This window comes from Canis lupus, chromosome 12 (genome assembly GCF_048164855.1).
Source record: "Canis lupus baileyi chromosome 12, mCanLup2.hap1, whole genome shotgun sequence".
In the NCBI taxonomy this organism is placed as follows: domain Eukaryota; kingdom Metazoa; phylum Chordata; class Mammalia; order Carnivora; family Canidae; genus Canis; species Canis lupus.
The window spans coordinates 12,741,162-12,753,231 of record NC_132849.1 but is presented as its reverse complement, the minus strand read 5'-3'; positions in this window follow the sequence as shown (position 1 = coordinate 12,753,231).

The following is a 12,070-nucleotide window of genomic DNA, read 5'->3' as shown; positions in this document are numbered from 1 at the left end:
CTCTGCCATACAGAAAACCTCCCCTGAAATTCTTGGTAACCAGAAGCGGAAGGAACTTTCCAGTTGTCCAGAAAAGAGGAAGAGCACTAGAAGTGAATGATGTTAGATAGGTGAACGATGGGGATCCCTGGGTGGCTCAGCGGTTTAGCGCCTGCCTTTGTCCTAGGGCACAATCCTGGAGTCCCATGGAGGCTGCTTCTCCCTCTGCCTGTGTCTCTGCCTCTCTCTCTCTCTCTCTCTCTCTATCATGAATGAATGAATGAATGAATGAATGAATGAATGAATAAATAAATAAATAAATAAATAAATAAATCTCAAAAAAAAAAAAAGGTGAATGATGGTGAGAGCATAATCCATGGCTGGGCACAGGAGGTTTGTGATAAGACAGCAGCCCAAGAGGAGCATGAAGACTTGTAAGGGCAGGTTCTACAGCTCTGGGGCAGAGCAAACATGGTCAACAGAAGGAGCAGAAGAGTGCCTGGGCGCCAGCAGAGGAATGCTGAACTGTCCTTGAGATTTGGGGCATTTCTTGAATGTCATACTTATTCTCATGAGTGAGCAAAGCCAACAAGTCTTGAAGGTGGAATTTTGTGATTTAAAGTTCACTTCTCAACATAGATTCATAGGCACATGCACCTTGGACTTAGTGGGATGTCCAGCTTCAGAGCAGGAACCTTCCTAACACGATTGTTGAAAGAGGAAATAAAAAGGGGTGATATTGAGAAGAACAAGATTTTTAATCCAGAAGTGAGTCCAGTGCCACACTGAGGAAAAGGAAGACCAGCACAATAATCCTCATAGTTTATTTGGGTAGAAGACCAGTCAGGCCCCTGGATTCACTGACACCAACAGAACAAAGGATCACCTGAGGAGAGGTATAGAGTATCCCAAAGTAGTACATACCTGAAACAAAAATAATTGGCTAGCATTAAGAAGGCTAAAAAAAAGCTATTAATGAGTATTAAATAGTTGGCCACTGCCTTATTTCTTACAAAACAGAAGTGTCGGGATGCCTGGGTGGCTCAGCGGTAGAACAACTGCCTTTGGCTCAGGGTGTGATCCTGGGTCCAGGGATCGAATCCCACATCGGGCTCCCTGCATGGAGCCTGCTTCTCTATGTCTCTGCCTCTCTGTGTCTCTCATGAATAAATAAAATAAAATCATAAAATCTTTTTTTTAAAAAATGTCTTAACTTCTTTTAAGAGTACATACTTAAATTGACCTCATGCAGGGACACCTGGCTGGCTTAGTCTATAGAGCATGTAACTCTTGATCTTGGGTTTCTGAGTTCAAGCCCCATGTTGGGGGTAGAGCTTACAAAAAAATTGACTTCATACAGTAGAATTCTGATCTTGAATGGCTAGCAATATTTTTGTTAGTTCTGATTTAAATAAAACTGGCTTATGGTTAAATTAATACAATCAGCTTTTTAAATTTTGGTAGCAATTCAAATCAGCAAGTGCTAGCACTGTTTTCCCTTCTAAAGATATAAAGACTTGATTAGTAATATGTTCAACTTTTTACAAAGATGGTGAATGCCATCTCAAACCTTATAGGAGATTGCTTTTTTAGATTTACATAGCTGGCTATATTAATATATTTAAATACTGAGGAAATATCTTCACTGCCTCATAGAACTGAGCAAGACTCATCTTTCTATCAGTGTTCATTAGGCTGTTTAAGAGCTGAAGATAAGGTAGTAATGTCCCGTTTATCTTTTTTTTTAATTTATTTATTTATTCCTGAGAGACACAGAGAGAAGCAGAGACATAGACAGGAGAAGTAGGCTCCTCACAGGGAGCCCGATGTGGGACTTGATCCCTTTACCAGGATCACAACCCAAGCCAAAAGCAGACGCTCAACCACTGAACCATCCAGGTGTCCCCAGTTTATCTTTTCAGTCTTAACTATGCGAATTAAAATTCCCTGTATCTAAAATGTTGCCTTTTATTTAATGAAAGGCACGTTAGTGTGACTTATGTATAATTTAAGAGAATATTTAACACTTCTCACATTTTATAAATAATCTATAAGATCACATGCTTTTAAAAATCAGCATGACAGATCTAATAGCAAGTTACACTTTGCTTTTAAATCCTTTATTATCTAAGTAAGACTAAGTTATAATTCAGGATTCTTTTGGAATGCCTGGCTGGCTGAGTTGGTGGAGCATGCTACTTGATCTCAGGCTGTGAGTTTGAGCCCCACGTTGGGTGTAGAAATTACTTAAAAGAAAAAAAATTTTTTAAAGCTATCTTTAAATAGCTATTAACAGGGATGCCTGGGTGGTTTGGTGATTGAGCCTTTGGTTCAGGGCATGATCCTGGAACCTGGGATCAAGTCCCTCATTGGCTCCCTGCGGGGAGTCTGCTTCTCCCTCTGCCTATGTCTCTGCTTCTCTGTGTGTGTGTCTCTCATTAATTAATTAATTAATTAATTAATTAATTAAAATAAACAGCTATTCACAAACAAAATTGTAGAACTCCTATATATACGTATGACTGGTATTGGTATTTTTGTCAAGTCATTAGATGGATTAAAGTAGAGGATATAACCATCAGCACAGATCTGTAAATTATGTACTCAGAAGGCTTAATATAATGAAAATCATAGATAATGAAAAAATGAAGTTCACCATCAGCATTTTATGATGTTGTTTAAAGTACACTTCAAATTCCAGGTTCTATGTTGTCTGAGTTGAGAAGTACTAGTACCAACTAAAAGGAAATGATGGCAGAGTTGAGCCTAATTGCTAACTCTTGTTTTTTCTGTATTTCTAAGGCCTTCCAGCAGCACATTAGTAATCTTAGTAATAAACATGACATTGAAACAGGAGTTTACAATTTACAAAGTACTTTCACATACATTATCTCTTTTTTTTTTTTTGAGATTTTATGTATTTATTCATGAGAGACACACACAGGCAAAGACGTAGGCTGAGGGAGAAGCAGGCTCCTCACAGGAAGCCTGATGTGGGACTCAATCCCAGGACTCCAGGATCATACCCTAAGCCAAAAGCAGATGCTCAACTCCTGAGCCACCCAGGTGCCCCACATTATCTCTAATTCTTGCATCCAGTAAGATACATCCCAAATTAGACAATAAAGAGACATCACTTGAGTTTACCATAATGTATTAGCTGTTGTTACACAATAAGGTTTTCATTTTTCTATTTTAACAATACTGTGATAAACATTATGATGAATAAATCTTTGCATGTCTAGAATTATTTCTCTTGAATGTACCTAAAAATAGAATCACTGATTCAACAAGTATACCCACTATAAAAGTCTTTTTTTTATATATATTTTATTTATTTATTCATGAGAGACACAGAGAGAGAGGCAGGGACACAGGCAGAGGGAGAAGCAGGCTCCATGCAGGGATCCCGATGTGGGACTCGATCCCGAGTCTCCAGGATCACGCCCTGGGCCAAAGGTGGCGCTAAACCACTGAGCCACCTGGGCTGCCCCTATAAAAGTTTTTAGTAAATAAATTTGAAGGCTTCCTTTTAGGTTATCAGATAACTAGATTGTTTTTAAATGTATTTTGCTACTATAAATAAGGTGGAATTAACATGCATTCTTTTCTTCAAATTTCAATTTGTTTCTCCAAAAATCTCTCCTTACAGAGCATCATCCCTCAGTCCACCGTGGCCTGGCTTCCACTATCACAACCAAAACACCTCTTGGTAAAGTCATCAGTGACCTCCACGTTTTGAAATCCAGCAGACATAGTTTAGTGCCTAAGCTTATTCATCTTCCGTGGGGTTTAACACTGTTGGCCATTCATCATCTGGAATCACTTAACTTCCTTGGCTTTCATGACACTCCACTCTCTTGGTTTTCCTACTACCTCTTAGACTGCTGTTTCTCTTTCTTTTTTTTTTTTTTAAAGATTTTATTTATTTATTCATGAAAGACAGAGAGGGAGAGAGAGAGGCAGAGACACAGGCAGAAGGAGAAGCAGGCTCCATGCAGGGAGCCCGATATAGGACTCGATCTTGGGTCTCCAGGATCACACCCTGGACCAAAGGTGGTGCTAAACCGCTGAGCCACCCGGGCTCCCCTGCTGTTTCTCTTGCAGACATTGTCAGGGGTTCCCAAGACCAGACAAGAAGAATTCACAGGACTCAGAAAAGCTATTATACTCATGGTTATGGTTTATTACAGTGAAATGATACAGATTAAAATCACCAGAGGGAAAAGGTACATGGAGTAAAGTCCAGGAGGCAAAAGACATAGGGTTCTAGGTATCCCCTCCCAGTGGAATTGCACAGGCATTAATTCTCCCAGCAGTGACGTGTGACAACACACAGGTTGCCAAATGGGGAAACTCACCCAAGCCTTGGTGTACAGGGTTTTTATTGGGGAGCTGCCATGTAAGCATGGAGCACGTGCCTAACTGATCCCAGCTACTTGGTCTCCAGCCTATAGAGGGGAAACTGGTACAACATGGCCTGGGCCTCAGGCATACAAAACACTCTCATTACACAGAGTATTCCAAGGACTCAGATACTATCTCCTAGGAGTCAGTGAAGCACCAGTTTGATTAAAGACAGGCATTTCTTTGGAATGTGCGGGGTTTAAGCCATCCAGGCCTACTAAGCTAGCCCTTTCCTGAACCCCTCACTCTTATTTAATGTTAGATTTTCTCAAATACTGACTCTAGACCCCTTATCTTCTCAATCCATTTTCTTTGCCCCTAGGCAAACTCATCCGTGTTACAGCTTTACTTGCCATGAATGCAGTGATAATTTCTAAGTGTGTAGTTTCAGCCCAGGTCTAACTTTTGAAGCCTAGATCCATCTTGACAACTGCCTATTTAATATCTCCACATGAATGTCTCAAAGGCACCTCAAATTGAGCATGCCCAAGACTCAATAATCTTCTCCCTCAACCTCTTCATCTTCTTCCACAGTCCCTACCTCAGTGAATGTTGTCACTGGGGTGTCTGGGTGGCTCAATCAGTTGAGTATCTGACTCCTGGTTTTTGGCTCAGATCATGATCTCACAGTGATGAGACTGAACCCTGGGTCAGGCCAGAGTCTGCTTCATATTCTCTCTCCCTTTTCCTCTCCCTCCTGCTCACACTCTCAAATAAATGAAGATTTTCAAAAAATGCTGTTATTTATTCACTTAGTTGCACTAGAAAGAAAAACATTTAGGAGTTAAGTTAACTGATTTTACTAATAGATTGGCTATAGGAAGGGGTCAACCTTAAAACCTACAACTTCTTGCCCCTCATATCCAACCTATTACCCAGTCCTGTCAATTTGACCTCTTTTTTTAAAAAAAATATTTTAGTTATTTATTCATGAGAGACACACAGAGAGAGGCAGAGACATAGGCAGAGGGAGAAGCAGGATCCCCATGGGGAACCTGATATGGGACTAGATCCCAGGACTCAGGATCATGACCTGAGCCAAAGGCAGATGCTCAACCACTGAGCCACCCAGGTGCCCCTCAATTTGACTTTTAACATTTCTTCAAATCCCTCCATTTGTCTCTATTTCCATTGTCACATGGTAAATCAACTCACCACCCTCAAGATACCACCACCTTCACCTCCACCTGCACTTGTGACTCCTTTGCAATTCATTGTCTAAAGTGCAGTAAGAGTAATTTTTTCAAAGGGAAACTGATCCCTGGTTTCTGAGCCCTCCTCTCCATGACTTTCTCTTGCTTTAGGGATGAAAAACAAAATCCTTAAGGGCCTAAAAGACCCTTTCATTTGGGCCTGGGCTACATTTTTAGCCACATAATACCCCACTTTCCCCATGATTCTTACAATGTAGCTACACTGGTGTTTCAGTTTCTTCACTGTGCCGTGTTCCATCTTGCCTCAGAGACTTTGCACATGATATCCTCAGGCTTGAATGATCATTTCTCCTATTACCACCATCCACTCTCCAGAGTTAATTCCTACTTAAACTTTCGGGTCTAGGCTTAAGAAATACTTCCTCAGGCAGCCCCGGTGGCGCAGCGGTTTAGCGCCACCTGCAGCCCAGGGCGTGATCCTGGAGACCCTGGATCGAGTCCCATGTCGGGCTGAGTGGAGCCTGCTTCTCCCTCTGCCTGTGTCTCTGCCTCTCTCTCTGCATCTCTATGAACAAATAAATAAAAAATCTTAAAAAAAAAAAAAAAAAGAAAGAAATACTTCCTCAGAAAGCTTCTGTCTAAATCAGTTTTCTTTATGGGGCCCCTGGCTGGCTCAGCTGGAAGAGAGTGCGGCTCTTGATCTTGGGTTCTGGGTTTGAGCCCAATGTTGGGTGTAGAGATTACTTTAAAATAAATAAATAAATAAATAAATAAATAAATAAATAAATAAATAAACAAACAAACATTAAATCAGTTTTTGTTCTTAGATGTTCTCACAGACACCTGTTTCTTTTCTTCAGAGCTACTGTGAGAAGCACCTTAGTATAATGGTTAGAGACAGGAACCACACTATCTGGGTTTGAATTCCAGCTCTACTTATTAGCTGTGTGACCTTGAACAAGTTACTTAACCTGTCTCTGCCTAAATTTCATTATGTACAAATGGGTAAAATAGTGATGGACAAAATAAAACTATATACATATTATATTGCATATAATAAGTAATTTTATGTGATTAAATTAATACATAGAGTTTGGAATACAGACCAACAAATATAAAGTACACAACATTTCCTTTTATCATTAAGTTCTCAATTTGCAATAATGCATTCATTAGCATGATTATCTGATTGATATGTGTCTCTTTTGTTTAAATGTCTCTTTTTAAGATCTTTTTTTTTTTTTTAAGATTTTATTTATTCATGAGAGAGAGAGAGAGAGAAAGGCAGAGACACAGACAGAGGGAGAAGCAGGCTCCACACAGGGAACCCGATGTGGGACTCGATCAGGGGACTCCAGAATCATGCCCCGGGCCAAAGGCAGGTGCTTAACCGCCGCCAAGCCACCCAGGGATCTCTCTTCCTTTTCTTTCAATTAAGCTCCACACCCAACATGGGGCTTGGACTCAGAACCCTGAGATCAAGAGTTGCATGCTTTAGTGATTGAGCCCAGGTACCCTGATATTTGTTTCTCTAAATAAGGTCCATGAAAACAGGGATTATATCTACTTCTGTTTACGATTTTATTAATATTGCCTGGCACATGGGTGCTCATAAATATTTGATAAATTAATAAGTGATTTTTAGAATTATTGGATCAAAAATTTTGCATGTGTTACATATTTTTTGATACTCATCATCCCCATGCTCACAGGAGGGTTTATTTTGTTTCTAAGAAGGGAAAACTTGACCATGTTTCTGCTTAAAGGAAAGAACTAATGATAATCCAGAGTTGAAATTAAAAGAAAGACAGGAAGCTTTCAGCAGACTTTCAAAGAATCTGGGAGAAAACAGGCTGTAGAACACAGATGGGTCATCAGCCTAGGATAAGAGAAAGGATATCACTACCTCAAAATTATGGGAAAGAAAATTGAGTACTGTGAGAAAGTGGATGAGGAAGGCATCTCTGTAGGAGGAAGGTCCAGTGTAAGGCATTGGATCCTAAGCAGATTAAGGAAGACACTCAATGACAGGACAGTCTTGCATGTTTAGGGGTTAGGCCAGCACAGCATAGCTCAAGAAGGTTAAGAAGGACATCAGTATAGGAATGGGACTGTCATAAAATGTCAGAGCCCCAGTAAGGTGAGAAGAAGAGCCTCTTCAGTTACAAATATGGAAGGAAAAAACTAAAATAAACTCTGCAGTGCTGGGTTAGAATTGTGATATCTATTGGTCCTTGTGGGTGTCAATACACAGAGATAGTATGAAAATAAATATAGACAGGAGCACCTGGCTAGCTCAGTGGGAGAGATGTGACTCGATCTCAGGGTCATGAGTTCCAGCCCCATGTTAGGGGTAGTGATTACTCAAGAAAGAAAAGAAAGAGAGATGGGACTCCTGGGTGGCATGATGGTTGAGCGTCTCCCTTTGGCTCAGGGCATGATCCTGGGATCCGGAATCAAGTCCCACATCGGGCTCCCTGCAAGAAGCCTGCTTCTCCCTCTGCCTGTGTCTCTGCTTCTCTCTGTGTCTCTCATGAATAAATAAATAAAATATTTTAAAAAGAGAGAGAGAGAGAGAAAGGGATAAAGAGAGGGGGAAAGGGAGAAAGAGAGGAAGGAAGGAAAGACAGAGAGACCTGTGTACTTGCATGCGCATGTATATGAAAGGGAGGCAAAAATGTTACCCTCTTCACATCTCTGGCTGAGCCTGAGAATTAAATGGATTTAAGACAGATTAGCAGGAGAAAAGCAAAAAATTTATTTAACATAAGTTTTACATAACATGGGAGCCTTTAGCAGTAAATGAAGACCCAAAGAAGTAACAAAAATCTAAGGGCTTATATATTAATTTGAACAAAGAGAGGCAATTGTGGAAGAGAAACAAAAATATACAGGAAGATAGGAGTTACTTTATTTTTTATTTTTTAAAAAGATTTTGTTTGTTTATTTGAGAAAGAAAAAATGAGTGAGAGAGAGAAAGAAAGCACAAGCAGGGGGAGCAGCAGGCAGAGGAAGAAGGAGAAGTAGATTCCCTACTGAGCAGGGAGCCTGATGCAAGCCTGGATACCAGGACCCTGGAGTCATGACCTTGGCTGAAGGCAGACGCCCAACCGAGCCACCCCAGTGCCTCTATTTATGTATTTTTTTTAAGATTTTATTTATTTATTCATAGAGACACAGCTAGAGAGAGAGGCAGAAACACAGGCAGAGGGAGAAGCAGGCACCCATGCAGGGAGCCTGATGTGGGACTCGATCCCAGGTCTCCAGGATCACGCCCTGCAGGTGGTGCTAAACCGCTGCGCCACTGGGGCTGCCCTATTTATGTATTTTTTAAAGCTTATTTATTTATTTTTGGAATCTCTACATCCAACATGGGGTTCAAATTCACAACCCCCAGATCAAGAGTCATACCTTCCTCCCTCCTTCCTCCCACTCCACGGGTGCCCTGATAAGAATTATTTTATTTTAGCAAGGTCTGTTTTTTGTTTCTGTTTTTTACAATGAAGTATGGCAACCTTTATTAATGGTAAGTTACCATATATGCCCTTTCCCACCTCCCACCTTCACTCTGCCCAGCCCTCCCAAATTAACAAGAAAAAGAGCAAATATTTGGTGACATACTGACAGCAGTTTCACTCTCTTCAACAATCTCATACACAAGTCATTTTAAAGGGCCACAAAACATCCAGATTTTGCTGACAAGTATTTCGGGATTGCATGATAAGTCTTTCCACTGTTTGTAGGACCTGAATGGAATATTATCTTTCACTGTATGGCTCTGGCTTCCAGGTACCAGTTAGGTGGTATTCTTATTTTTTTTAAAGATTTTATTTATTTATCTGAGAGAGAGAGAGAGAGAGAGCGCACCAGAGCAGCAGAGAGAGAGGGAGAAGCAGGCTCCCCAATGAGCAGAGACCTGACTTGGGGCTTGATCCCAGGACCCTGGGATCATGATCTGAGCTGAAGGCAGATAATCAACTGAGCCACCCAGATGCCCGGATGGTATTCTTAGGTCACCTCTCTGGTCTCCAGAAAAATGGAAATGTACCATCCACAATGACGTACACTGAAGCAAATATCATTTTGCAAATGTCCACATCCAGGGAATGAGACTGCATGATATAATTTCTAAAGCTTATGAAAGCTTGGTGGAGGAGAGGAGCATTGAGTCCATAATCAGCACCTAGTTTCCGAATTTCTTTCCTCTTGTAAAACTTGTCTAAGATCTTCTTCATTCATGTCCAGAGGGTAGGTTAGCTGGGCCCTTATGTCATCATCCCCACTGGGGCCCTGAGGTTCAATCAGCTGTAGGAACAAGGATCTGTTAGGACTTCGGTGCCTCTTGAGAGAGAGGAGGAGGTGGAGGCAATGTCAGACATGCACCCTAGTGCCCCAGGAAGGGGTTCAGTGTGGGCATGAAGGGTAAACTGCTGCCCGGTCGCCAGCCAGGTGCCCCATTAGGAGCCAAGCCCACAATAGGGCACACAGGAGTTTAACAAGGCCCAAAGTCAGGCTCCCTGCTCAGCGAGGGAGTCTTCCTCTCCTTCTCTTTTCATCCCTCCCCCCACTAATACTCCTGTGCACTCTTTCTCTCTGTCTCACAAATAAATAAATAAAATCTTTTTTAAAAAAGCAAGGTGTGTTTGTATAGAATTCTCAAAGCCCTAGCTCCCCATCTCTGGTGATAAGAATGTTCCTTTTCTCCTGGTATAGGGAGGGCACATTTATGTTTCACATGGGAGTTTCATCTCCTGCTTTCAGGAAGAAAAGGAAGGTGGTGGTCACAGCACCCTTTCTGCACCTGCTGTTTCTTAAGTGCCTTTTGCTTAAAGGAATCCTTCTACTGGGGATCCCTGGGTGGCTCAGCAGTTTGGCACCTGCCTTCGGCCCAGGGCCTGATCCTGGAGTCCCGGGATCGAGTCCCATGTCGGGCTCCCTGCATGGAGCCTGCTTCTTCCTCTGCCTGTGTCTCTCTCTGCCTCTCTCTCTCTGTGTCTCTCATGAATAAATAAATAAAATCTTAAAAAAAAAAAAAAAAGGAATCCTTCTACCAAAGCATTGTATTTGGGGGCGGCAATTCGGCCAACTTTAATTTATATATATGCATACGTATATGTATGTGATATAAATACATATATTCCTTAGGCCTACCCAAGAGAGGCTTGGGAACAACCATACTCCAAGAGCAAAAAATACCCCGAGTACCTAGATCTTGGCTTTAAATGCTCTTCTATTTTATTTTTTAAAAAGATTTTATTTACCTATTTGAGAGAGGGAGAAAGAGAAAGAGCATAATCAGGGATAAGGGGCAGAGGGACAGGGAGAAGCAGACTCCCCACTGATCAGGGAGCCCAATGTGGGTCTCAATTCCAGGACCTTGAGATCATGACCTGAGCCATAGGCAGATAGATGCCCAACTGACTGAGCCACCCAGGTGCCCCTAAATGCCCTTCCTCTTTTAAAAAGAACTAATGCCCCCTTGGTGAAATTGCTGATTCTAAGGCTCAAGCAGAGAAAATACAAGATGAGCCTGAAATATCTTGTTGGTGTAGGAAGTAAGGAAGTCCTCACAGAATGAGGACAATACATTAAAAGATAAAAGAAACCAGCTTAAATGAACTTCCAGTAGCCAAATTTGGAATAATCTGAGTATCAAAATAAATTAATGTAGCAGATTATAACTTATAACTCTGACTTATAACTCTAACTTATAACTCTTTTATTTTACTGAATAAAATAGAAAACCATGAATCCAAACTAATGAAAATAAGTGAATAAATTGAAAGTTTGTTGAGGAAATTTTATTAACATACCCCATAGTTTACTACTTGCATAATTTCATATGGCACTTACATACTTACATAGTGTCAAAGTATTACTCACAAAATATTTGTTAATATTTATTAGTAAATACATCTGAAACTAATATAACACTGTATGCTAACTATATTAGAATTAAGATAAAAATTATAAAGTGAAAAAGAGTAACTTTATAGTGGAGAAGGCTAGCAGACACTGACTTAATCAAGGAATTGAATTTAAGTCACCAATAATGAAACAAATGAAAATCATGTTAGGAAAGCATGAGAATACAGAATCATTTCTTTTATACTCCTGCTAAAATTCTATAATCTGCATCTAATCATGAGGAAACATCACAGAAACCCAAACCAAGTGATATTCTACAAAATAGCATATCTCTAATCTTCATAAATTTCACCGTCGTTTGGAAACCACATAAGAAGGTGACAAAGACAGGATGCCTGAGTGGCTCAGAGGTTGAGCATCTGCCTTTGGCTCAGGGTGTGATCCCAAGGTCCGGGATCAAGTCTTGCATCAGGCTTCTTGTGGGAAGCTTGCTTTTCCCTCTGCCTGTGTCTCTGCCTCTCTCTGTGTGTCTCTCATGAATAAATAAATACAAATCTTAAAAAAAAAAAAAAAAAAAAAAAGAAGAAGATGACAGAGACACAAGATGGAAGAAGCCTGGACTCTTGAATCACTACCTAGGTCCTACCTAGTAGGAACACTGG